This window comes from Mobula hypostoma, chromosome 11 (assembly GCF_963921235.1).
Source record: "Mobula hypostoma chromosome 11, sMobHyp1.1, whole genome shotgun sequence".
NCBI lineage: Eukaryota > Metazoa > Chordata > Chondrichthyes > Myliobatiformes > Myliobatidae > Mobula > Mobula hypostoma.
Genome location: NC_086107.1, coordinates 82,700,224 through 82,724,404, shown reverse-complemented (window position 1 = coordinate 82,724,404; position 24,181 = coordinate 82,700,224). Strand labels below are relative to the sequence as shown.

Here is a 24,181-nt window from a genome sequence, read left to right as displayed (position 1 = left end):
CGAACTTTGAATTCTTTCCCCATTTAAATAATAGTCTGCCCGTTTATTTTTTCTGCCAAAGTGCATAACCATACACTTTCCAACATTGTACTTCATTTGCCACTTCTCTGTCCATTCTTCCAATCTATCCAAGTCTCTCTGCAGACTCTCCGTTTCCTCAGCACTACCGGCCACTCCACCTATCTTTGTATCGTCAGCAAACTTAGCCACAAAGCCATCTATTCCATAATCCAAATCGTTGGTGTACAGTGTAAAAAGAAGCGGCCCCAACATGGACCCCTGTGGAACACCACTGGTAACCTGCAGCCAACCAGAATAGGATCCCTTTATTCCCACTCTCTGTTTCCTGCCAATCAGCCAATGCTCTATCCACGTATGTAACTTCCCCATAATTCCATGGGCTCTTATCTTGTTAAGCAGCCTCATGTGTGGCACCTTGTCAAAGGCCTTCTGAAAATCCAAATATACAACATCCACTGCATCTCCCTTGTCTATCCTACTGGTAATTTCCTCAAAAAATTGTAATAGGTTTGTCAGGCAGGATTTTCCTTTAAGGAATCCATGCTGAGTTCTGCCTAAGCTGGAAAGATGTGGGACAAATTGCAAACTGAGAGCAGTAACAAGGGATAACTTATTTACTGAAAGAAGTAATCAGGAGGCTTATCACTGGCTCAGGAGTGTTGCAAAATTGGGTCACAGAGGAGAGGATGTGAGTCACAAACTGAGAGAGGGGTGACTGAGGTTATACATCACCAGCTGAGGGAGAGGAGTCTGTGCCATCCATGAGGGAGGTAGAAATTACAGTGGACACGGAGTTAGAGGAATAAAGGACAGATAAATGCCTTATGAGGAAGAGAGAAGGCAAAACTTACAGGTATGCTTCCTAAGTTTGTATGTGTATTCCAGGAGAATTCATAAGGAACTTACAGGTTATTGTAAATGTGGAACTTGCATCAGGGATTAAGGATATAGGCAAACAATATAGATGCACTAAGAGGAAGTTGGATAAATACAGGTGAAGAAAGCTGTGGAAGTATGGTTGGTTTAGAGGGAGAGGTGAGCTATGGAGGACAAATTATGCAGCAAGCCCTGTTTCTATATTGTATGAGGCATTAGACTGAGGAACATCTTGGACTAATTGTAATGGAGACATTTAAATTCGAATAGTATATCTGTGAATGCGATTGCAATTTTTCTAATCATGGATTGTAGCTCGAGAAAATTGTTTAGTAAATTTATTTTAAATGTGCCTAAAATCTAGTTTTTTTTCCCAGTTTTGTTTAGCCATAGTAACTTCCAAATTACCAGTTTAATTTCATGAAAATAGGATGTGTGCATCCAATATGCCAACTGGTGACAACTTGCTGTGAACTTGAATGAAAACTTTAATTGAAATGCTGACTTCTACTGGGATGATAAAACTTTTCTCAGACTTCAGAGAAGTTAAGAGGGCATTAAAAGTAATTTAGCCTGTTATATCCAAAGGATTGTTGGTGGATATGGGCAAAATCTATGGGATAACTGGGGCCTGAGCCTGCAGGCATGCTGTCAACCATATATGGCTGTGTTTGGTTACATGTTGGTACTGTAAACATTGACAGTGAGGGAGCTCCCTCCCCGCACTCCCCCCCCCCCGGCCACTGTGCCTTGTGCCTGAGCTTTTCCTTTCTGCTTGCAGCTGATGATTAAAGTAACTTGGCCAAGTAGATCTTTGGTGTGATTGTAGGAACAAATTAAGCAAACACAATCGCATCAAAGGTTGGAGAAGGCTACTGGCATTTGGAGGAACTTGGGTCAAGCAGCATCTGTGGACATGGGGAGAGGATTGTAGAGTGAAATACTGGTTCAATTTGATGGATGTTCATCAGAACTCTGAATATCTAACCTTTTCTCTCTCTCTACAAAGATGCTATCTGATTTGTGAATATTTTTAAAGTTTATTTTTATTTCAGATTTTCAACCCCTGTAATGTATTGATTTTTCAGAATTAATTTTATTTTTCATTTGTGGAATACAATTCTGTTCCAATACCATTTAATACTTGAAAATAAGGATTGCATCTGAGAGTGTTGCCTACCTGCTGAATTTTGATTTTACTTTTCTCTCTGAATGAAAGGTTCTCCCACAGTAATGTTGGATTTTGCAGGTTTGCTGTATTTCTTTTCCTAGGATCTTCAGATGACTGCTGGAGATGAAACGTGACCCGGGGGCGGGGGCGGGGGGGGGGAACACTGCTGCATGGTAGATCATACATTTTGTGCAAAGTACGAGATCTTGATCTTCACATGGATCCTTTTGGCCTAGGACTTGTATTGAGTGAATTAATAGGTCAGATTTTGAATATCATGGAAAGTGTATTTTAACTTGAAGTACCCATAAGAAAACAATGGAAGTCAGTTAGTCCACATGGCCTCTCAAGCTTGCTTTGCCATCTAATAAGATCCTGTGGCTGACAACTTAACGAATTACCATGCCTGTTGATCTCTGCCATGGATATATGGAAGAACTGGGCATCCTGAGTCTTTTGAAGTAGAGAATTCCAAAGGTTTTAAGCACATTCTATAAGGAACTATTTTCACATCTGAATAGACAGTCCCTTATTCTGAAACAGCCTTTAGTTCTGTGTTCTCTAGCAAAGAGAGGTCGGTTTTGGCATATATACTTTTTTCTCTCTTGATCCAGAGTGTTGATTCATAATTATTATTCTTTAGTCCAGAAACTCACAGGTGCTACACTTTAAGCAAGACGTCTGTTTGCGCTGTTGTGCTGGGAATTGGTACAAACCTTTGCACAAAGTATATGATCTACCATGCAGTGATGTTCCCCTCCCTCCTCTTGTGCTACATAATATCTGCAGCATAATCTCAATAAAATCTCCACAAGGTTTCTTTACCTTTGTACAGAAGAAAGCCATTTGTTTTTATTGTACTTCTGAATGTTCTTTTAAAATTATTCAATAATGTTGCTCTTCTCTTTCCACATAGTTTGGCAATATCTTTAAATTTCAAATATCCCTGAAATTCTATTTTGAAAGTTACTGTTGAATCTGTATTCTTATTACTGGGTCCCTCTGTAACTTATTTAGTCCAAAAATAAACCTTCAGAAATTCTAAATCCTCTAAATCCCATCTTTTGTAAAATTTGCACAAGATGCATTTTTAACAACCTTTTCCTATACTAAATGATTTTCAATCTAATGGAACCCAGAAGAAAGTATTGGGAACATTTTTAATATATCAATAATTCTGACTCCAGTATGCAGAGAATAATTTCAGTTTTTATGCAGTACAAAATGTAAGAGTCAATGAGGAGGAAGTAGAACTCTGAAGCATGGAATATATACAGCACAGCAGATGATTTTTATTTCAGAGATAAGTGAAGTTTGGTGTTATTCAGACATAATTGCTAAGGTTTACAGCGAGGAGAGAAGTGAATGCATTAGTTATCAATAAGTGGAAAATATTTGTCTTGGTTTAAAAGGTATTCCAAACAGGAGCCCTTTCCAAAACAAAGATTTACAGAGTTTGTTAATTTTTGACATTTAGATTGTGTTTCTGAACTTTGACTTAGGAGTTTCAGTGTCTGTGGAGCTCTGAGGGTAAGGTATTAGTGCACATTTTTGGGTGAGGTAAGTATTCCATTTTGTTGCATTCTGATGGCAATGATTTTGTACCATTTGTACTACCATTCATATGGCTGTTGGGGGTGATGTGAAGATCAGAACAGTATGTGAATTGGATTAACAAGTGGTCCAGAATGGAGAGTCACAGCTATGGCTTGGAGTTTGGGCCTTAATAGCTTTGTGGGATGTTGTATTAATTAGGATGTTGGAGGCTAGGAATTATTGAGGGTTTGTGTCAAGATAAGGAGTATGGGCAGTTAGGAGTTTGGGGAAATGGGACTTTCACTTCACAGGGTTTGGAATAAGAGCAGAGATGTTACTTTCAGAGGAGGCTTGGAGGAAAATATGCAGCTTTCAGTGGTCTTTGACTAATTCTTTGACTTGGAGAGAACATTGTTGGAAAAATATTATAAGATACTCAAGACCCCATATCAGGAAAAATATAAAGATACAAACGTGACGTGTTGGAGAAGGTGCGGCTCCAAGGAGGCAAATCATTTCCATATTTTCTGGGATTGTCCTAAATTAAGTCTATATTGGGAAGGTATTCATAGAACATTAGTTAAGGTACTTAGGACATAGATACCTCTGAACTTTGAGACCATCTATTTGGGGTATGTATTGTTTCTTGAACAGAAGGAAGATATAAAGTTGCTGCAGGCCCTTTTAGCGGCAAGTAAGAAATCAATCACTAGAAAGTGGCTAAATCCAATACCACCTACATTAGAAGATTGGCACGAAATTATCTTGGAAATATTTAAAATGGAAAAGTTGACTTACTCCCTGAAAATTCAAAAAGAAAAACTTTATCAAATCTGGAATAAATGGATTGAATATATAACCCCAAATGCGAGCAGACTTTAGATGACACTCTTAATGATTTATACTGCTCTTCTCATCAACACAGTAATATTGCTAACATAAGCAACCCTAGTCTAAATGTTTACAGTTTTTGTTTTTTTTGGAAAATAGAGAATTAATACAAGTAAAGGAAAAGATTTGGGTAAGGGATAAAAAATGATAAAATTAAGTAAATAAGTACATAGGGATTAGATAATTATGTTTTGGGGCAGGAGCTAGTATGAACAAGTTAGGATATAAACACCTACAATGGTTGTTACATAGGCTTACATACAACATTTTGGACCAAAAAGAAATGATCCAGAAGAGATGTATGGAAACTGTTACTAATCCACTATTATTACTATTTTTCTTAACAATTAATACCATTACTTAGCCTAATAGATTAGAATTTCCACTGTACATAATTATTTAAGTGTCTAATTTCTTTTTATATCATCTCAATGTGTACTTAAGAATGTATAAATAATTATAGTTTTATACATATAAAAAATGGAAAAGGTTGTACATGTGAAAAAAGTACACAATACTTGTGAATTCCTTATCCAAATTAAAAAAAAAAGAGCAGAGATGTTGAGGAGTGGAAGGATCGTCTATTCTGTATAAGAATTATTGGTTTTTGTCCTCAGAACTGGAGAAAGAATTCGATTTGTGGCTGAACCAATATTGTATACGATTCATTGTGAGTTTCTTTTCTTGTATTCTATTTTGTTTATGAAACCCATGTATATTTTTCTACTCAACCTGCTCTGCTGCATTTTAATAAACTACATATGTATGCTTAATCTTGTGTATCCCTTTTACATTTGTGCCTGCCTTTTACATACTAGATTTTCTTGCTTGTCCTGTCAGAGATTAATACTTAAGATTTTTCCGACATTAAATTTCATGTTTTTTATCAGGCCATTTCACTTACCTGTTTAAATGAAAGCTATCACTTCCTTTCTCATACTTACACGTTGTGTGACATTATTTGATTTTGATACTACACCCTATATAGACAACTGGTTAGTATATATTGAAAAATGCAGAAGTCTTATAATACTGATCCATTTATTATACTGCCTATATCCTCCTGCATTTTCAATGTTTTCTACTGCAGACTGTTATGTTTTGGCCTTCAGTCTTGCTAACAATCTTATTATATGATACTGTATATGACAGTGCGTTCAACACCATCCGCCCTGCTCTGCTGGTGGAGAAGCTGACAGCGATGCAGGTGGATGCTCCCCTGGTGTCATGGATTCTCGATTACCTGACTGGCAGACCACAGTACGTGTGCTTGCAACACTGTGTGTCCGACCGAGTGATCAGCAGCACTGTGGCTGAACCAGAGCTTAATGTACCATAATTTCCGTACTTCTATACCTGCTGGTGTGACAATATGGTTGGACTGTTGAGCATAAACGGTTGGATGCATCTGCAAGGGAGATGAGGTTGAGTACAGGGCTACTGTAGGAAACTTTGTCACAATGTGTGAGCAGAATTATCTGCAGCTTAATGTGAAAAAGACTAAGGAGCTGGTGGTAGACCTGAGGAGAGCTAAGGTACCGGTGACCCCTGTTTCCATCCAGGGGGTCAGTGTGGACATGGTGGAGGATTACAAATACCTGGGGATAGGAATTGACAATAAACTGGACTGGTCAAAGAACACTGAGGCTGTCTACAAGAAGGGTCAGAGCCGTCTCTGCTTCCTGAGGAGACTGAGGTCCTTTGACATCTGCCGGACGATGCTGAGGATGTTCTACGAGTCTGTGGTGGCCCGTGCTATCATGTTTGCTGTTGTGTGCTGGGGCAGCAGGCTGAGGGTAGCAGACACCAACAGAATCAACAAACTTATTTGTAAGGCCAGTGATGTTGTGGGGATGGAACTGGACTCTCTGACGGTGGTGTCTGAAAAGAGGATGCTGTCTAAGTTGCATGCCATCTTGGTCAATGTCTCCCATCCACTACATAATGTACTGGTTGGGCACAGGAGTACATTCATCCAGAGACTCAATCCTCCAAGATGCAGCACAGAGCGTCATAGAATGTCATTCCTGCCTGAGGCCATCAAACTTTACAACTCTGCCCTTGGAGGGTCAGACACCCTGTACCGGTAGGCTGGTCCTGGACTTATTTCATAATTTCCTGGCATAATTTACATATTACTATTTAACTATTTATGGTTCTATGACTATTTATTATTTATGGTGCAACTGTAATGAAAACCAATTTCCCCCTGGGATCAATAAAGTATGAGTGACACCTTTAGCAAGTAGCATGTACTCTCTATTGGCTATTACTCCATTAAAGCACTATTAAATTCAGTTACATACAATTTGTCTCTAAAAAATGCACACTAGCTTTACCCAATCAGTCAACAATTTGCTTGCAATTTGCCTGTCAACAAGTGACTTCTAATTGTATTCTTGATTATTGTATCTAGAGCTGTTGCAGATTTCACATTTGGTCTCCAGCTGGTCCCAAGTCTACTCTTGCAACCATTTTCCTGCTCACTTGCCTGTGGAATATTTTTGGATTTCATTTACAATGCCTATAAAAAGAATTAACCCCCCCCCCCCCACTGGAAGTTTTCATGTTTATTGTTTTACAACATTGAATCGCAATGGATTTAATTTGGCTTTTTTTGACACTGATCAACAGAAAAAGACTCTTTTGTGTCCAAATGAAAACAGATCTCTACAAAGTGATATGAATTAGTTACAAATATAAAACACAAACTAATTGATTGCATAAACATAAGAGTGGGCTCCCTCACCTTTGACCCTCAACACTGGTGCGCCTCAAGGCTGTATCCTAAGCTGCCACCTCGACTCTCTGTATACCCATGACTGTGTCGCCACCCACAGCTCCAATTTGCTAATTAAATTTGCTGAAGACACTACACTGATTGGCCTGACCTGAAAGAATAATGAGGCAGCCTGCAGAGAAGAAGTCATCACCCTGACATGGTGGTATCAAGAAAACAACCTCTCCCTCAATGTCGCAAAAACAAAGGAGTTGTTTGTGCACTACAGGAGGAATGGAGACAGGCTAACCCCTATTGACATCAATGGATCTGGGGTTGAGAGGGTGAACAGCTTTAAGTTCCTTGGCATAAACATCACTGAGGATCTCACGTGGTCTGTACATACTGGCTATGTGGTAAAAAAAAAAAGGCACAACAGCACCTCTTTCACCTCAGACGGTTGAGGAAGTTTGGTATGGGCCCCCAAATCCTAAGAACTTTCTACGGGGCACAATTGAGAGCATCCTGACTGGCTGTTTTATATTTGTAATCAATTTAGATCACTTTGTAGAGATCTGTTTTTACTTTGACACAGAAGAGTCTTCTTCTGTTGATCGGTGTCAAAAAAGCCAGATTAAATCCACTGTGATTCAATGCTGTAAAACAATAAAACATGAAAACTTCCAAGGGGCATGAATACTTCTTATAGACACTATGGTTGCTGCCACTTTTTTCTCTGCTTTCTTTGTTTTGTTTTACTTCCCTTCAGAACTATATACAGTCATCCACTTGTGTTCTCCATCATGTGTACTTCTTTTCTGTTTTTGTAACCCTTTATCTTTCTTGCCACATGGGAAGCTCATTTACTTTCTATTCTTCTCCATCATGGCAAAGTCCCTGGACAAAACATCTCCTTAAAGGAGTAAACAACAGGAATTCTGCAGGTGCTGGAAATTCAAGCAATACACATAAAAGTTGCTGGTGAACGCAGCAGGCCAGGCAGCATCTCTAGGAAGAGGTGCAGTCGACGTTTCAGGACCCTGACGAAGGGTCTCGGCCTGAAACGTCGACTGCACCTCTTCCTAGAGATGCTGTCTGGCCTGCTGCGTTCACCAGCAACTTCTATGTGTGTTCCTTAAAGGAGTGTTGATTTCTATCAGCAAACATTATTGAAATTGTGATCTCATGTAGTGATTATTTTCCACCTTGAAGGGCTTTATATTCTTTTCTTATTTTAAACCTTGTGATATTATAATTGCTGTTTATTAGATGTTCCTCCATTGAAACATGCTGCTAGTTATGTGGCCTATTTTCCAGAATCAAGTCCAGCAAAGTTGTTTATTTCATTTGGCCAGCAATATACCAGTCAAGAAGATCATTCTGAGCAGATTTTAGCAACAGCTCCCCCTTATTACCATCTTAGTGTATATTGAGCCAGGTGTTGGAGCTGTGTTCCACTAAGAAAGTAAGAATATCCCATCACTCTTTTAATTTGTGCCTTAAATATGTTTGCAGAAACAAGCTACCTGTACCCCATATAACATTAGCTGTACGTGTACATATGAATTGAATCTTAATTAAAATGTGAATGAAAAAGTATCTTGGTGGTGGATAGGGAATGAATTTGTGACTAAGTTAGTTAAGAAACTGGAAGTGGTGTTGGGGAGAAGTTTGTTCTTATTAAACAAAACAGCTGGTAACATTACATCCAAGCAACACACATCAAAGTTGCTGGTGAACGCAGCAGACCAGGCAGCATCTATAGGAAGAGGTACAGTCGACGTTTCAGGCCGAGATCCTTCTTTCAGTTAGTCCTGACGAAGGGTCTCGGCCTGAAATGTTGACTGTACCTCTTCCAAGAGATGCTGCCTGGCCTGCTGCGTTCACCAGCAACTTTGATGCATGTTGCTTGAATTTCCAGCATCTGCAGAATTCCTGTTGATCGCATCCAAGTTGATTTCAATGAGTGTATTTGAGGGATGTGCCTTATTATAAAGGACATGGACCAAAATAGAAAAGATAAAAATACAAACTTGAAATTTAACTAGTTTGCTCATTCTCTCCTTTTAAATATCTCTTCAAAATGTATTTCTGATAGTTTTATTTTTCTTTAGGTAGTATTTTTCTCATTAGGAAATGCATCAATTGACTGTAATTCTTCTGGCTTTCATAGTTGTTGGTTGTCATTTGCATAATCCCAGTAATTGAAAACTCATTCCAAGACTTGACATACAATAACAAAGTTATTTCTACTGGACAAGTATCCAGAGATATGAAGTTAAATCATACCTTGGCAAATGGTGAATTTAAATTCTTTTAAATAAATTTTGCATTTAAAACTCTAGTGTTATTAGTGGTGACCAAGAAACCACTGGATTTTTATTTTATAAAAAAAGTTCACTAATAAGGTTGAAGGAAAAAAAAATCTGCCGATATTACTTAGCCTGTCCTATGCTTGAGTCAAGACCTACAGCAGTATGGATGGCTTGTAACTGTCCATTAAATGGCCCAGAAAGCTACTCAGCTCAAAGGTGAAAAATACTGGCTTTATTAGTCTCCCTGATGTTCTTTAAATAGAATTGATGTATTGTGTCAGAAACGTGTAAATTTATCAGTGGCATCTGATGAATTCGCTTTAGAATATTTGGTGTTTAAAATGAACAGACAGCAATTGGGGGGGGAAGATAATTTTGATAGATATTGCATCATGGTGAAAGTATTTTAAAAATTGCAACAAACTTCTCATGATATGTGGTTATTTCAGTTGCTGTGGAATGCATTGAAGGCATGTCTGTAGAGCAAATGGTATTTCATGTTCCCTCCCCCTAAATAATTCCTGAATCTGTCTCCTTTGTGAGATTGTTATTTCACAAAGGAGCCTAATTTGGATGGAACAAGAAAAAAATCCCTACTATGGATTATCTCACAGGCTGTGCTTTGAAGAAGTAAATAAAAGGAATGACTATGCTCATGGTCTCCTTGTTATTGCACTAGTATTAGAGTGTTCTTTTGGTGAATGCCCTCTGCTGAACATGAGAGACTACATAAAAGCAGAAAATTGTCAATTGTTACTGATCGAAGAAATGAAATACTAATGATCAGTATCAGGTCAAGTAAACCTGTGCAGCTTGTAATGACTTTATGATATTATTAGCTGTTGGTCAGTCCTCTGTCTAAGGTAGTTTGGTTAAGGTGGGTGGCATTTTCCCATTCATGATTTTCTTTTATGCTGGTGTAAACCTGAGGGGCTACTTGCAATCATTAGAATTATCAGATATTCTGTCTTCTCCTCCACCTCCCCTCCTGATGAGCAGAAAGTACAAAAGCCTGAAAGCACATCCCATCAGGTCCAAGTACAGCTTCTATCCTGCTCTGGGAAATCTATTGAACAGTCCACCTGCTATGATAAGATGGACTCCTGACTTCACAATCTACCTTGTTATGCCCTTGCGCTTTATTGTCTGCCTGCACTATACTTTCAACTGTAACACCTAATTCTGTATTGTTATTTTTCTTGTACTACCTTAATGCACTGCTGTATGAAATTATCTGTATGGATTGCATGTAAATGTTTTTCGCTATACCTCAGTATATGCACGCATAATAAACCAATTTACCAATCAGGAGATTTACTGCCATGAATCCATCATGTATTTGCCTTTGATTATTTACCATTATTATTCTCCAGCATACCACTTTATCAAGTCACTTTGGTGGTGAATACACTGTGTTGTCTGATTGGTCAAATTGCATTTCACCATCTCTTTGAATTACTTACATTGCAATCTGCAGCATGTTACTATCCTCCAAGCAATAGACTTTTAAATCTACTCAATGACCTTCATACCTCGACTGAAGAGCCCGGATCAGACAGGCACGGCACCATTAAAGTTCATTGATGTGGCCAAAAGCAAGGCAGGAGGTGGAATTCCAAGCCAGGCTGAAGCACAGAAGGGAGAGGTCTCCTCTACCTAGCAGTTGCTGAAGAACAAAATTGAGGACCTGAGGGCTAGACTGTTATATGAAGAGAACTGAGTCTGTTCCATTGTATGCTTTATTGAAACGTGGCTTTCTCCAGGCATGCCAGATTCAGCAGTCAAACCAGAGGGATTCTCAATTTACAGAATGGACCAAACTGATGATTCAGGAAAGGCAAAAGGAGGAGAGATATATGTTTTTATGATAAACTCTCATTGGTGCTCAGACGTAACAGTTTGTCAAACTTGTATTCCCTCAACCTTAAACATCTAATGATCAAATACCGTTTGCTCTATTTACCAAAGGAGTTCTCCTCCATAATCCTGACCACAGTTTAAATACCACCAATGGCCAACTATAATCAAGTGCTGGCAACACTGCATGATGTTATCTCCAAACAAGAGTCTATCACGACAGTTTTCAAATCATAGTCGGAGACTTCAACCAGGCTTGTTTAAAGGAAACCCTACCCAATTACCACCAGCATGTAACCTGTGTCACCAGAGGTCCCAACGTACTAGACTACCGTTAAACTAAGATGAAAATGCCTATTGCTCCTTGCCCTGGCCGCACTTTGCTAATTTGAATCGCTTGGTGATTCAAATGCAGAGGCTAAAGTGCAAAGCTCCAGAGGTTAGGACAACAAAGAGACAGTCATGGGAGGCAGAGGAGCGGATATAGAATTGCTTTGAGTCAGTGGACTTGGCCGTGTTCAAGCTCTAATCTAGAGATTTGAATGAATACATCATAATTGTAATGTAAGAACTGTAGACGTGTGTCCCCATTAAGTCATTCAGAGTCTTCCCCAATCAGAAGCCCTGGATAGACACGAATTCTGCTGAGCGCCAGATCAGAGGCATTTAAGTCTGGAGACCAAGAAAGTTACAAGAGGTTCCAGGTACGATCTCCGCAGAGCCATCACATAGATGAAGTGGAAATTCTGGACCAAACTTAAATCAGCAAGGGATGTTTGACAGCTGTGGCAGTGCTTGAATGCTATAACCTCTTAGAAAGTTAAATCAAACAACATGGGAGACAGCAGGGCTTTGCTTCCAGATGAGTTCAATGCCTTCTATGCCTGTTTTGACCATCAGAACATGGAGGAACTATAAGGAACTTCCACATCCCCTGATGATCCTATGATTTCAGTTTGAGGCCGACACGCGAGCAGCCTTGAGGGTGAACTCACGAAAAGTATCCAGACTGCACGGGATACCTGGCCACATACTAAAGGCCTATGCTGATCAACTGGCAGATATGTTCACTAAGATCTTTAACCTCTCGCTTTGGCAGTGTGTGGTACCCACCTGCCTAAGAAGAGTGTGGTGACCTGCCTCAGTTGCAATTGCTCTCGTCCAGTTGCAATTGCATCCACAGTGATGAAATATTTTGAAAGGTTGGTGATGAAACCTATCAACTCCCGCCTGAGAGGCGACTTGGATCTGCTCGGTTTGCCTACTAGAGCAACAGGTCCACAGCAGATGCTATCTCATTGGCTCTTCACTTAATTGTGGAATATCTGGACAGCAAAGATGTGTATATCAGGTACTCTTTATCGACTACAGCTCAGCATTTGATGCCATCATCCCTTCAAAATTAATCAATAAATTCCAAGATCCTGGCTTCAAGTTCAACTTGCAGCAACATCTCCATGATCTCAAATAGCAGAGGTTCACCACAAGGCTGAGTGCTTAGCCCCCTGTTCTACACTTTTCTGGCTAACCACAGCTCCGATGCCATATTCAATTTTGCCTATAACACCACTGTAATGGGCTGAATCACAGGAGGTGATGAATCAGCATATAGGAGAGAGATTGAAAATCTGCCTGAGTGGTGTCATGACAAAAATCTTACACACAATATCAGCAAGACCAAGGAACTGATTGTGGACTTCAGGAGAGGGAAGCCAGAGGACTATGAGCCAGTCCTCTTCGGGAGATCAGAGGTGGGGAAGGATGGCAACTTTAAATTCCTAGGTGTTACTATTTCAGGGGACTTGTCCTAGGCCCAGTATGTAAGTGCAATTGGGAAAAAACAGCAGCCCCTTGGGAGATTGTGGAGATTTGGCATGACATCTACAACTTCTATTGATGTGTAGTGGAGAGTATATTGACTGGCTGCATCACAGCAGATATGGAAACACCAATTTTTGAACAGAAAATCCTACAAACAGGGGATTTGGCCCAGTACATCATGGGAAAAGCCCCCCCAACCATTGACCACATCTACATGCAACACTGTAGTGAGAAAGCAGCACCCATCTTCAGGGATCCCCACCACCCAGATCTTATTCTCTTCTGCTGCTATCATCAGGTAGAAGGTACAAGAGCTGCTGGACTCTCATAGCCAGGTTGAAGAATAGTTACTACCCTTCAACAATCAAGCTCAGGCAATCAATCTACGAGGGCTGATTAATAAGTTTGTGGCCTAAGGTAGAAGGAGTCAATTTTAGAAAACCTCGCTCATTTATTTTTCAACATAGTCCCCTCCTGCATTTACACACTTAGTCCAGTGGTCGTGGAACATATGGATCCCGTCTTTGTAGAAATCGGCGTCTTGGACCTCCAGAAGTGGGTCCACAGCAGGGGTGATTGATAAGTTTGTGGCCTAAGGTCGAAAGAAATGAGTTATTAACTTCAAACTTAGAGCATAATCACTCAGAGTTGCACTGCACGTGCAACTAACGAGAGCTATATATAACTCATCTCCTTCTACCTTAGGCCACGGACTTATCAATCACCCCTGCTGTGGACCACTTTTGGAGGTTCAAGATGCCGGTTTCTACAAAGAAGGGATCCGTATGCTCCACCACCGCTGGACTAAGTATTTTAATGTAGGAGGGGACTATGCAGAAAAAAAATGTGCTCGGTTTTCTAAAATTGACTCCTCCTATCGTAGACCACGAACTTATCAATCACCCCTCATACTTGCATTTGCAATTTGTGGTTTTCTGCACTCTGGTTAAACACCCTAGTTGGGCAGTCTTTAATTGATCCTGTTACATGTTATAGTTATTATTGTATAGATTTGTTGAATATGCCCACAAGAAGATGAATCCCAGGGTTATATATGGTAACATAAATGTACGTTTGTACTTTGATAATCAAATTTACCTTTGAATTTTGATTGGAATATTCCACAGAGTTCTATCATTGAGTCTGAACAAATGGCGAACAGCCATTATGAATGTGGCTGTAAACTTGGCTTCAATCCCTGACATTCAAAGTTAGTTAATCTGTCCAGAACTAGCATTGGGAATGTTACAACCACCCAGAATTGTCATTTTTGCGAGAAAAAGTATTGATGTTAATACAGTATTGGATAAGGATAACTGTTGGGCTACGATACACCACATGACTGCATTGCCTTCCAGAACTTTCCAGTCCAGACTTGGGAAAAGGTCAGAATACAGGATCAAGAAGGCTAACCCATGCCTTTGGAACTTTCCTGACATTGAGCTACACATTTTTTTTAAGGTTTTATCCCTTGCATAGATGCAGTGACATATAAAGTGATACAAGTGATATTTTTTCTTCCATTTATTTACATAGTTATTTTTAATAAATCAAATCTTAGATGGATGAATGAGTTTGCATTCTTAGTGAGCTGATTTTTATTTTTCACTGAGATTTTGGCAACAACCAGATTTTGGAGTGCCAGTATTCTTTCTAATGTATTACTGTATTGATACATCAAGTTGAAAATGCAAAAATTGAAAAAGTTGTGCCGTGCACAATCCTGATTTAATGGAGACAGACGTGAGAGCACGGAGGACCATCTGGTGAAACTTCTGAAATGTCTGCTTCACTGCCGCTGCTACTGTGTGATCCAGAATCTCTGGAGGGGAAGGCCCCGAGTCCTCAGCTTTGCTTGTTGCCCAGCGGCTGGGGCAGCGTCGAAGCGCTCGGCAGAGGATCTCTTTGCAAGCTCTGTATCAGTTCTTTTAGCTTGGGGCTTTAATCTGCAGTAATTTTATCTGTAATATCCTGCAAACAATTTTTTGTTTTTAATATATTTCCTGGAAGTTTTAAATAACTCCTATTTGTTTATAGGGTTGTGTCCTAGTAATACTTCCACATCTCTGTGGTTAATTTTAAACTTCTCCTCCCGTAAAGAACATCCTTTTCTCCTTGCTTTAACCTCTCACCTACTTTCTGAGTCACATGCCCCAATCAGTGTAGTCCAACTTCCTCCTCAAGCTGCATTGACTTGGCAGTTGCTTAGTTGCTTGATCTGTTCAAGCTGGTGGTATGAGACTAAGTTTCAGGTAGAGGGTAACTTTTAGATTTAGTTTGTATTGTAAATTGGCTGCTAAATTTAGACGGCATGCTAAACGGCAGTTGGAGTTTGTAGGTACAATACATTTTTCTTTTACTACTAATAAGTAGACTGATTTAAAAACGGGTGTGATTGAAATGATGTGATTAGAATTAATTACATTTTATTGACTGCTCTTTACATGGCTGTCATACATTTTGAATGAATTATCAGTTGTTTAGAAGATTGATGATTTGATATTGCTTTAACAAATGATTCTAAACTGACTGGTAAAGATTTATTAACTAATCTCCCTGCATGCCTTAAATCTCAGGTAATTGGCTGAGGTGTTATTTGTGATGTTCCATGGCAAATTAGTTATATGTTTTTAAAATAGTATATAATCCAGTGGTCTCTTGCCTTTTGAAGGCATTGGCACTTGTTAGGATTACATGGTTACATGACACAGACTTGTTCTTCATTGCTTGATGATTATGGCTGTCATACATGACCTGTAGAGCAGGTCAAAAGCAAATGACAATCTGTCGTTTCTAAAAACGCAAACACGAGGAAATCTGCAGATGCTGGAGTTTCAAGCAACACACATAAAAGTTGCTGGTGAACGCAGCAGGCCAGGCAGCATCTCTAGGAAGAGGTACAGTCGACATTTCGGGCCGAGACCCTTCGTCAGGACTAACTGAAAGAAGGGCTAGTAAGAGGTTTAAAAGGGGGAGGGGGAGATCCAAAATGATAGGAGAAGACAGGAGGGAGAGGGATGGAGCCAAGAGCTGGACAATTGATGGGCAAATCCACTCTCTCTCCTCTTTTTCTCCCTCTGTCCCTCTCACCATACCCCTTGCCCATCCTCTGGGCTTCCCCCCCCTTTTCTTTCTCCCTAGGCCTCCTATCCCATGATCCTCTCATATCCCTTTTGCCAATCAACTGTCCAGCTCTTGGCTCCATCCCTCCCCCTCCTATCTTCTCCTATCATTTTGGATCTCCCCCTCCCCCTCCCACTTTCAAATCTCTTACTAGCTCTTCTTTCAGTTAGTCCTGACGAAGGGTCTCGGCCTGAAACGTCGACTGCACCTCTTCCTAGAGATACTGCCTGGCCTGCTGCGTTCACCAGCAACTTTTATGTGTGTTGCTTGACAATCTGTCATAGCTAGTGTTTACTTACGAAACTCATTAGACTGATCAGGAATGGGGTCTGTCTTGTATAACTGAATGTTTTGTAAATGTAGAGGTGTTAATATGTGGTAAAGCACAAGGTTATGCTTACATTTTATACATCCTATATATAGTATAATCTTGTATTAGACCTAACAGCATCGTAGAATATTTCTGATCAGTATTTGGAATGAAGTGTTACTGTATAGCATTTAGAATTTATTGGTAGTATAAATATACAGTGGATTCGGGTTAATTGAGTCATCGGTTAATTGGAGTAGTGCTTATTTGGGACAACCATTAAAGAACAAAAACATATCAAGAACTACTATGGGATTCAGTTTGTTTATTTGGGACACTACATCACTTAACTGGGGCAGGAGACTGTTGCCAAACAGTTTCTAGCTAGCGTCAGTCACGTGCACTTGCATGACCATTAGGCATTACACTGTGTTTAGAGTGAACAGTTTTTAAAAAGCATCACTTGCTGCTTGTATTCAAAAAACAGTGATTTTTGTCACTGATAATTGGTGAGTAATAATCAGTAAGACAATTTAGAACTGTTCTGCTCACTGCAGTTTCAAGCATTCAGGCTTGGAGATGCCAGAAATGGTGGGGAGTGAAAATGAAACTATTTCACTACTTCAACAAGTTAGGAACTATGAAGAATTTGAAGGTATCAACAATCATCTTGAATGTTACAATGAAAATGAAGATTTAGAGGATGCTATTGTCAAAAGCACTGTTTGAATGCAGTCCATTATTTGCACTGGGTGTCTGCATTGATTTTGTTCATTTACAGTCAATCAAAAGAACACATCAGCATATACTAAATGAATTCTGGATTACTATTGGGAACTAATACAATTTTGGTAGTGTTCTAAATTATTCTGTATTTCATTTAAATATATAATTTGTTACTCAGTTAAAAGGTGGTTTGTCTTTTTTATACCGTTTAGCTATTTCCATGAAATTTCGGCTAATTGGGGCAACCTTTTTAATTGCACCAAAATGTACTTATCCCGATGTGTCCCAGTTAACCAGAATTTACTCTCTTTAGGATGTATGTTAATATAACCTTTTGCCTCAACAGTAAATAATTGCATAATCTGTTATTTATATCGGATCCACCTTTTGTAAATGTTATTGTTTGTTTATGCAAGATATTTGCCACAGATAGAAAATGTGACTCAGTTTATTGAGAGAAAAAATTAACCAGTCATTGAAATATGATTTTACACTTGGCACTAGAGTAGTTAGTGCCTTCTGGTTAGACTGGAAAGTTGTAAATTACTCCTTGACTGTGTTTAAAAGTGAGTTTCAATAATCTTTTTGGGCAATCTTTTGAGATCAAGGGTAGATTTCTTTCACTTCAGTTTTATGGATGCCAAAGGTAGCTAATGAGGCCATTGTGGCTTTGCAGTCTCTTCCACAGGACGGCAGGAAGTGCCCAATGTGTCAGTCGGTGGCAGTGTGAGGATTTCTGAGTAAACCTGATGCATGCTCTCAAGATTCTATATATTATCGCAAGCGGACCATTTCCACTTTGAGCAGTTGGGCTGGAGATTCCCAGAAGCCAATGCAAATATTGCATTTCTTTTAGAATACTTGTGAACACAACTTTAAGTATTTCCTTGGTTTGTTGAGTAATCTGTCAGAATAAAGTCTGATATTGGACATCTTCCAGTGAATCAGAATCAGGTTTATTATCACTGGCATGTCGTGAAATTTGTTAACTTAGCAGCAGCAGTTCAGTGCAATACATGATAATAGAAAGAGGCAAAATAAGTATGTAAATATGACAGTAAGTATAATAATGTATACTGAATAGATTAAAAATAGTACAAAAACAGAAATAATAAAAGTGAGGTAGTGTTCATGGGTTCAATGTTCATTTAGGAATTGTATGGCAGAGGGAAAGAAGCTGTTCCTGAGTCGCTGAGGGTGTGCCTTCAGGTTTCTGTACATCCTTCCTGAAGGTAACGATGAGAAGAGGGCATGCCCTGGGTGATGGAGATCTTTAATAATGGACGTTGCCTTTCTGAGGCACTGCGCCTTGAAGATGTCTTGGGGACTATAGAGGCTAATACCCAAGATGGAGCTGACTAATTTTATTACTTCCTGTAGCTTTCAGTCCTGTGCAGTAGCGCCCCCCCCCCCCCATACCAGACGGTGATGCAGCCTGTCAGAATGTTCTCCACGGTACATCTATAGAAGATATTGAGTGTTTTAGTTGACAAACCAAATCTCTTCAAAGTCCTTATGAAATAATAGCTGCTGTCTTGCCGTCTTTATATGCAATTATACGTTAGGACCAGGTTAGATCCTTGGAGATCTTGACACCCAGGAACCTGAAATTGTTCACTCTCTCCACTTTTGATCCCTCTATGAGGAGTGGTTCATGTACCCTCGTCTTGCCCTTCCTGGTCCACACTCAGCCCTTTCGCCTTATGGACATTGAGTGCAAGGTTGTTGCTGTGACTGCAGTCAACTAGCTGATATATCTTGCTCCTGTATGCCCTCATCTCCATCTGAGATTCTACCAACAATGGTTGTATCGTCATCAAATTTATAGATGGTTTTTGAGCAACACCTAGCCACACTGTCATGGTATAGAGAGAGAGTAGAGCAGTGGGCTAAGCGCACACCCCTGAGGTGTACCAATGTTGATCATCAGCAAGGTGGAAATAATCACCAATCCACACAGATTATGGTCTTCCTGTTAGGAAGAGGGAGATACAGAGGCCTAGGTTCTGTAATTTATTGATCAGGATTGTGGGAATGATGGTGTTAAATGCTAAGCTATAGTCAACAAACAGCATCTTGACATAGGTGTTTGTATTGTTCAGGTGAAGAGCCATTGAAATTGCAGCTGCCATAGACCCATTGTAGCGATGGGCAAATTGCAGTAGGTCCAGGCCCTTGCTGAGACAGGAGTTCATTCTCGTCATGATCAATCTGTCAAAGCATGTCACCACCATAGATGTGAGTGCTACTGGGTGATAGTCGTTAAGGCAGCTCACACTACTCTTCTTAGGCACTGGCATAGTTGTTGCCTTTTTAAAACAGTTGGGAATTTCCGACTGTGGCATGAGAGGTTGAAAACGTCCTTGAATACTCCTGCCGGTTGGTTGGCACAAGTTTTCAGAGCCTTATCAGGTACTCTATCAGGGTCTGCTGCCTTGCGAGGTTCACTCTCCTTAAAGCCTAACATTGGCCTCCAAGATAGATCACAGGGTCACTGGGTGCAGCAGGGATCTTCACAGTTGTAGTTATATTCTCCTTTTCAAAGCAGACAAAAGATGTTGAGTTCATCTGATAATGAAGCGTCACTTCCATTCATGCTACTAGGTTTCACTTTGTAGGAAGTAATATCTTTCAATCCCTGTTAGAGTTGTCGTGTATCCAGTGTCACCTGCAACTTCACTCGGAATTGTCGCTTTGCCCTTGAAATAGCTCTCTGCAAGTCAGACCTGGTTTTCCTGTGCAGACCTGGGTCAACAGGCTTAAATTCCACAGATGCCCTCAGCAGACGCTGTATCTCCTAGTTTATTCACGGCTTTTGGTTTGGGAATGTTTAGCAAGTTTTCAAAGGCACACACTCATCCACACAGATTTTAATAAAGTCAGTTACAACTATGGCATATTCGTCCAAATTCAAAGATGAATCCCTGAATACGGTCCAGTTCGTTGATCCTGTAAGCGGTCTTGTAAGTCAGGGGTCCCTGACCTTTTCTGCACCGTGGACCTGTTTTGATATTAACAATATTCTTGTGGACTGGCCGACCGGGGGGGTGGTTGATGTTCAAGTAGGGTTAAACTCACCTTAACATGTCTTTTACAGTTAAGGTTGACAACTTTACCACTCCCAAATAAGGGACAAAAGTAGCAGTCAAATCCTGGGGCACTTTACCCCTGGAAAGACTACCATGACCATGAAGCCTTGCGCGGGCACCTGTGTGCGCATGTGATGTGAGCATGCGCGTATGTGCTGCTTTTTCCCCACAAATCGGTTTTGCCTTCATCTTCCCGACTACACTGTACGTACATTATTTCTACTTTATATAGGCTGTGTATTTATCATATCATTCCTGCTTTTACTATATGTTAGTGTTATTTCAGTTTTATGTGTTACTTGGTATGATTTGTTAGGTTATTTTTTGGGTCTGGGAACGCTCAGAAATTTTTCCCATATAAATTAATGGTAATTGCTTCTTCACTTCACACCATTTCGGCACGAAAGGTTTCATAGGAACGCTCTACCTTAGCGGGGGAAATGTGGGACAAACCAATTTAACCCAATATACAGGATGTCCCGGCTAATACAGGACAGTTGGCAACCCTATGTTCAAGTTTAACAGTGTGTGACAGGGAATGAGGAAAGGTGCAGCTGACTCGTATCGTTTCCTCACGGCCTGGTAGCACATGCTTTGTGGCCCGGTGGTTGGGGACCGCTGTTGTAAGTGCTTCTTGGTCCTCACTACCGGTGCTGCAGTCTTTAAATCTCTGCCTATACTCAGGGAGTAGAAGTACAGTCAGGTGATCAGACTTTCCAAAGTGAGGGCATCGAATAGCACGGTAGGCATTCTTGATGGTGGTGTAACAGTGGCCCAGTGTTCTGTTTCCTCTGGTACTACAAGTGATTTGTTGATGGTAATTATTTAGTGATTTTTTTTAGGCTGGTCTGGTTAAAATCCTCCAAAATGATGGTGAAGGCATCAGGGTGTGCCTTTTCGTGCATGTTGATTCCATTGCTCAGTTTATCTGGAGCCTGTTTGACATTGGCCTGAGGTGGAATGTACGCCATTACCAAAATGATCACAGAAATTACCTGTGGCAGGTAAAATGGACAGCACTTAGCCTGGAAGATAATCCAGGTCGGGTGAGTAGAATTGGGACAACACTGATACATTTGTGCACCAAGAGGAGTTGATCATGAGGCATATACCTCCACGTTTGCTTTTGAGAGACTCGACAGTTCTATCCTTGACGGTGGTATAGTAAACCCGTCAATCTGAATTGCATTGTCCAGTATGGAAGGGGTTAACCAGGATTCTGTGAAACAAAGGTTCCGTAAGGCACCAGAATTTAGAGGATTTTGAAGAAGCGGTATCGGTTGTGTTTTTACAGAACTTTGAGGTGCCTACTGTAGGTTGTCCAGGTCTCTCAAACATATCAGACAGGTATGACTGCTACTTAGTAGACCATTAGTTTTATTTTCATCTTGAAATACCAAATTGCTGTTGAATTGGTGAATTTCTGGTGCAAGTGGTATGGAAAATGGCCATGTCTACCAAGGTTTTGCTGTGAGTTTTCATTATTAACAGTGTGGCACATTAGGGACAAGTTGGTGGAGGAACTTTACCTTGCAGATGTTGAATATAAATCTCATCTTCTTGTGATTAAGAGAACCAGTAGCTTGGTTCATCTAGTATGTGCACACACAGCTATCGTGCAAATTACAAATGGAATAGTTAACATTTAAATAGCCTTGTAGTTATAAATTGAACAGCTTCTCTTTAATTTTGATTAGCCACACCCACAAAATGCTTGTTCAGGGTGAGGTACTACACTGAAGTCGGAAAGATTGTGGGAGAAAAGGAAACTTTAGGGCAGTCAGGCAGGCTTGTTTGATGTCAGTTTTCACTAAAATTGGTTCTGTTGTGGACCTGATGATTAGTTTCCTGGATTTGTGGATGGAGTCAAGTTTCTGTAGGTAGTCAGACTTGAAGATGGTATTTCTCAGTCCCTCCTGATGGGATCATGTTGGAAAGAGGCCATATATAATGACTGATACTGTTCCGTCCATTTTTTTCCTGCCCCATGGTTGTCACATGGTGAAGATTATTTTCCCTCTGTATCTAAATGGATGGAATGCATACTGTGATTCAAGGAGCAATTCTTCAGCCACTGGAACAAAGCTGTTGAGGACTGGTGATGACTTATTCCATTGTTGATAGCAGGGAGACTTCTATAGTTTCTACAGAACGACTTGTTCCTTGAACAACTTGAAGGCTGTCACAATTGTGGCATTTCTGTCAGCAGGTTGTATGGAATGTTCAGTGCCTCTTTTTTAAGTGGCCATTTTTTGGGTATAATCTCTCAGTCAATGTATATGCATCGGAATTCCTAAGCTATGATAGCAAAGCAACATCCATGCCATCATTATTTCAAGGCATGAGCCTTATATTGTGGAGAAGTGGAAGTCATCTATATGGTGGTTTATAAAAACATGGAGTAGCAGTTGCACACCAGTTACCACATGAGCTTCACAGAGTGACATTTTCATGTGGTAGCTAGAGGAGTTGGTGTGTCTATCTGGACAAGTGAACCCGCACAGATAAAGCATATAATGGGACCTCAGTGAACCTTGTTTAAAAGATTGAAACTCTGTTATCCATTGGATGTGTTTGAATGCTAAATAAAGATAAGGTCATGGTGAAGTCTGACATTAAATAACCTTCTAATGTTCATTGTCATAATACTCTGCCATAGCGCTTATGGAGTGGCACCTAATAAATTAATAACTGCCTTGGAAAAGAAGACCTATTGTGGATAATAATTGTGGATTAGAGAAGTCAATGCCATATAACCATATTATGGCAGTGAATTAAGCCATTTTTATTCCGCCCCTTTCTTCCCTTCTCCCTCTAATTAGCAACCTAAAATACTCTAAGCACACCCAAAAACTTGGCCTTAATGGCCTTCTATGGCAAAAAGTTTACTGATTGACCACATTCCAGCCGAAGAAATTCTTCTTTCATCTCAGTTTTAAAGGATATTGTCCCTCCCCACGGATATCCCACCCGGCACTTATCCCTGTAAGCGTAAGTGCTACACCTGTCCCTACACTTCCTCTCTTGCCACCATTCAGGGCCCCAAACAGTCCTTCCAGGTGAAGCAACACTTCACTTGTGAGTCTGTTGGGGTCATCTATTGTATCCGGTGCTCCCGGTGCGGCCTCCTCTACACCAGTGAAACCCGACGCAGATTGGGGGACCGCTTCGTCAAGCACCTCCGCTCCGTCCGCCACAACAGACATGATCTCCTGGTTGCCACCCACTTCAGCTCTGCTTCACGTTCCCATTCGGATATGTCCATACATGGCCTCCTCTACTGCCATGATGAGGCTAAGCTCAGGTTGGAGGAGCAACACCTCATGTACCATTTAGGTAGCCTCCAGCCCCTTGGTATGAACATAGAATTCTCCAACTTCCGGTAATTCCCTCCCCCTTCCTCCCTCTATCCCTATTTCACTCTGCCCCCTCCCCCAGCTGCCGATCACCTCCCTCATGGTTCCACCTCCTTCTACCACCTATTGTGTTTTCCCCATTCCTTCTTCACCTTTCCTGCCTATCACCTCCCTGCTTCCCCTCCCCCACCCCTTTATTTTTCCCCTTACTGGTTTTTCACCTGGAACCTACCAGCCTTCTCCTTCCCACCCTCCCCCCACCTTCTTTATAGGGCCTCTGCCCCTTCCCTCTTCAGTCCTGACGAAGGGTTCCAGCCCGGAACGTTGACTGATCGTTTCCACGGATGCTGCCCGACCTGTTGAGTTCCTC

The 24,181-nt window shown here is 40.5% G+C and overlaps 1 protein-coding gene across 6 annotated transcripts in view; it reads left to right on the top strand.

The window, feature by feature from the left end:
- LOC134353879 (carnitine O-palmitoyltransferase 1, liver isoform-like) overlaps positions 1-24,181 on the top strand; it is a 141,240-nt gene that overhangs the window by 1,760 nt on the left and 115,299 nt on the right. Inside the window, exons 1-2 of one of the 6 annotated variants that reach the window (XM_063062386.1) lie at positions 3,600-3,628; positions 5,113-5,165. The exons of 1 other annotated variant lie outside the window; for it this stretch is intronic. The gene's annotated coding sequence lies outside the window, so the exon portion shown is untranslated. Of the gene's footprint in view, positions 1-3,582; positions 3,629-5,099; positions 5,166-15,376; positions 15,546-24,181 lie in introns of those variants that run through there. 4 more of the 6 variants (XM_063062381.1, XM_063062383.1, XM_063062384.1 and 1 more) reach the window with 4 other exon arrangements.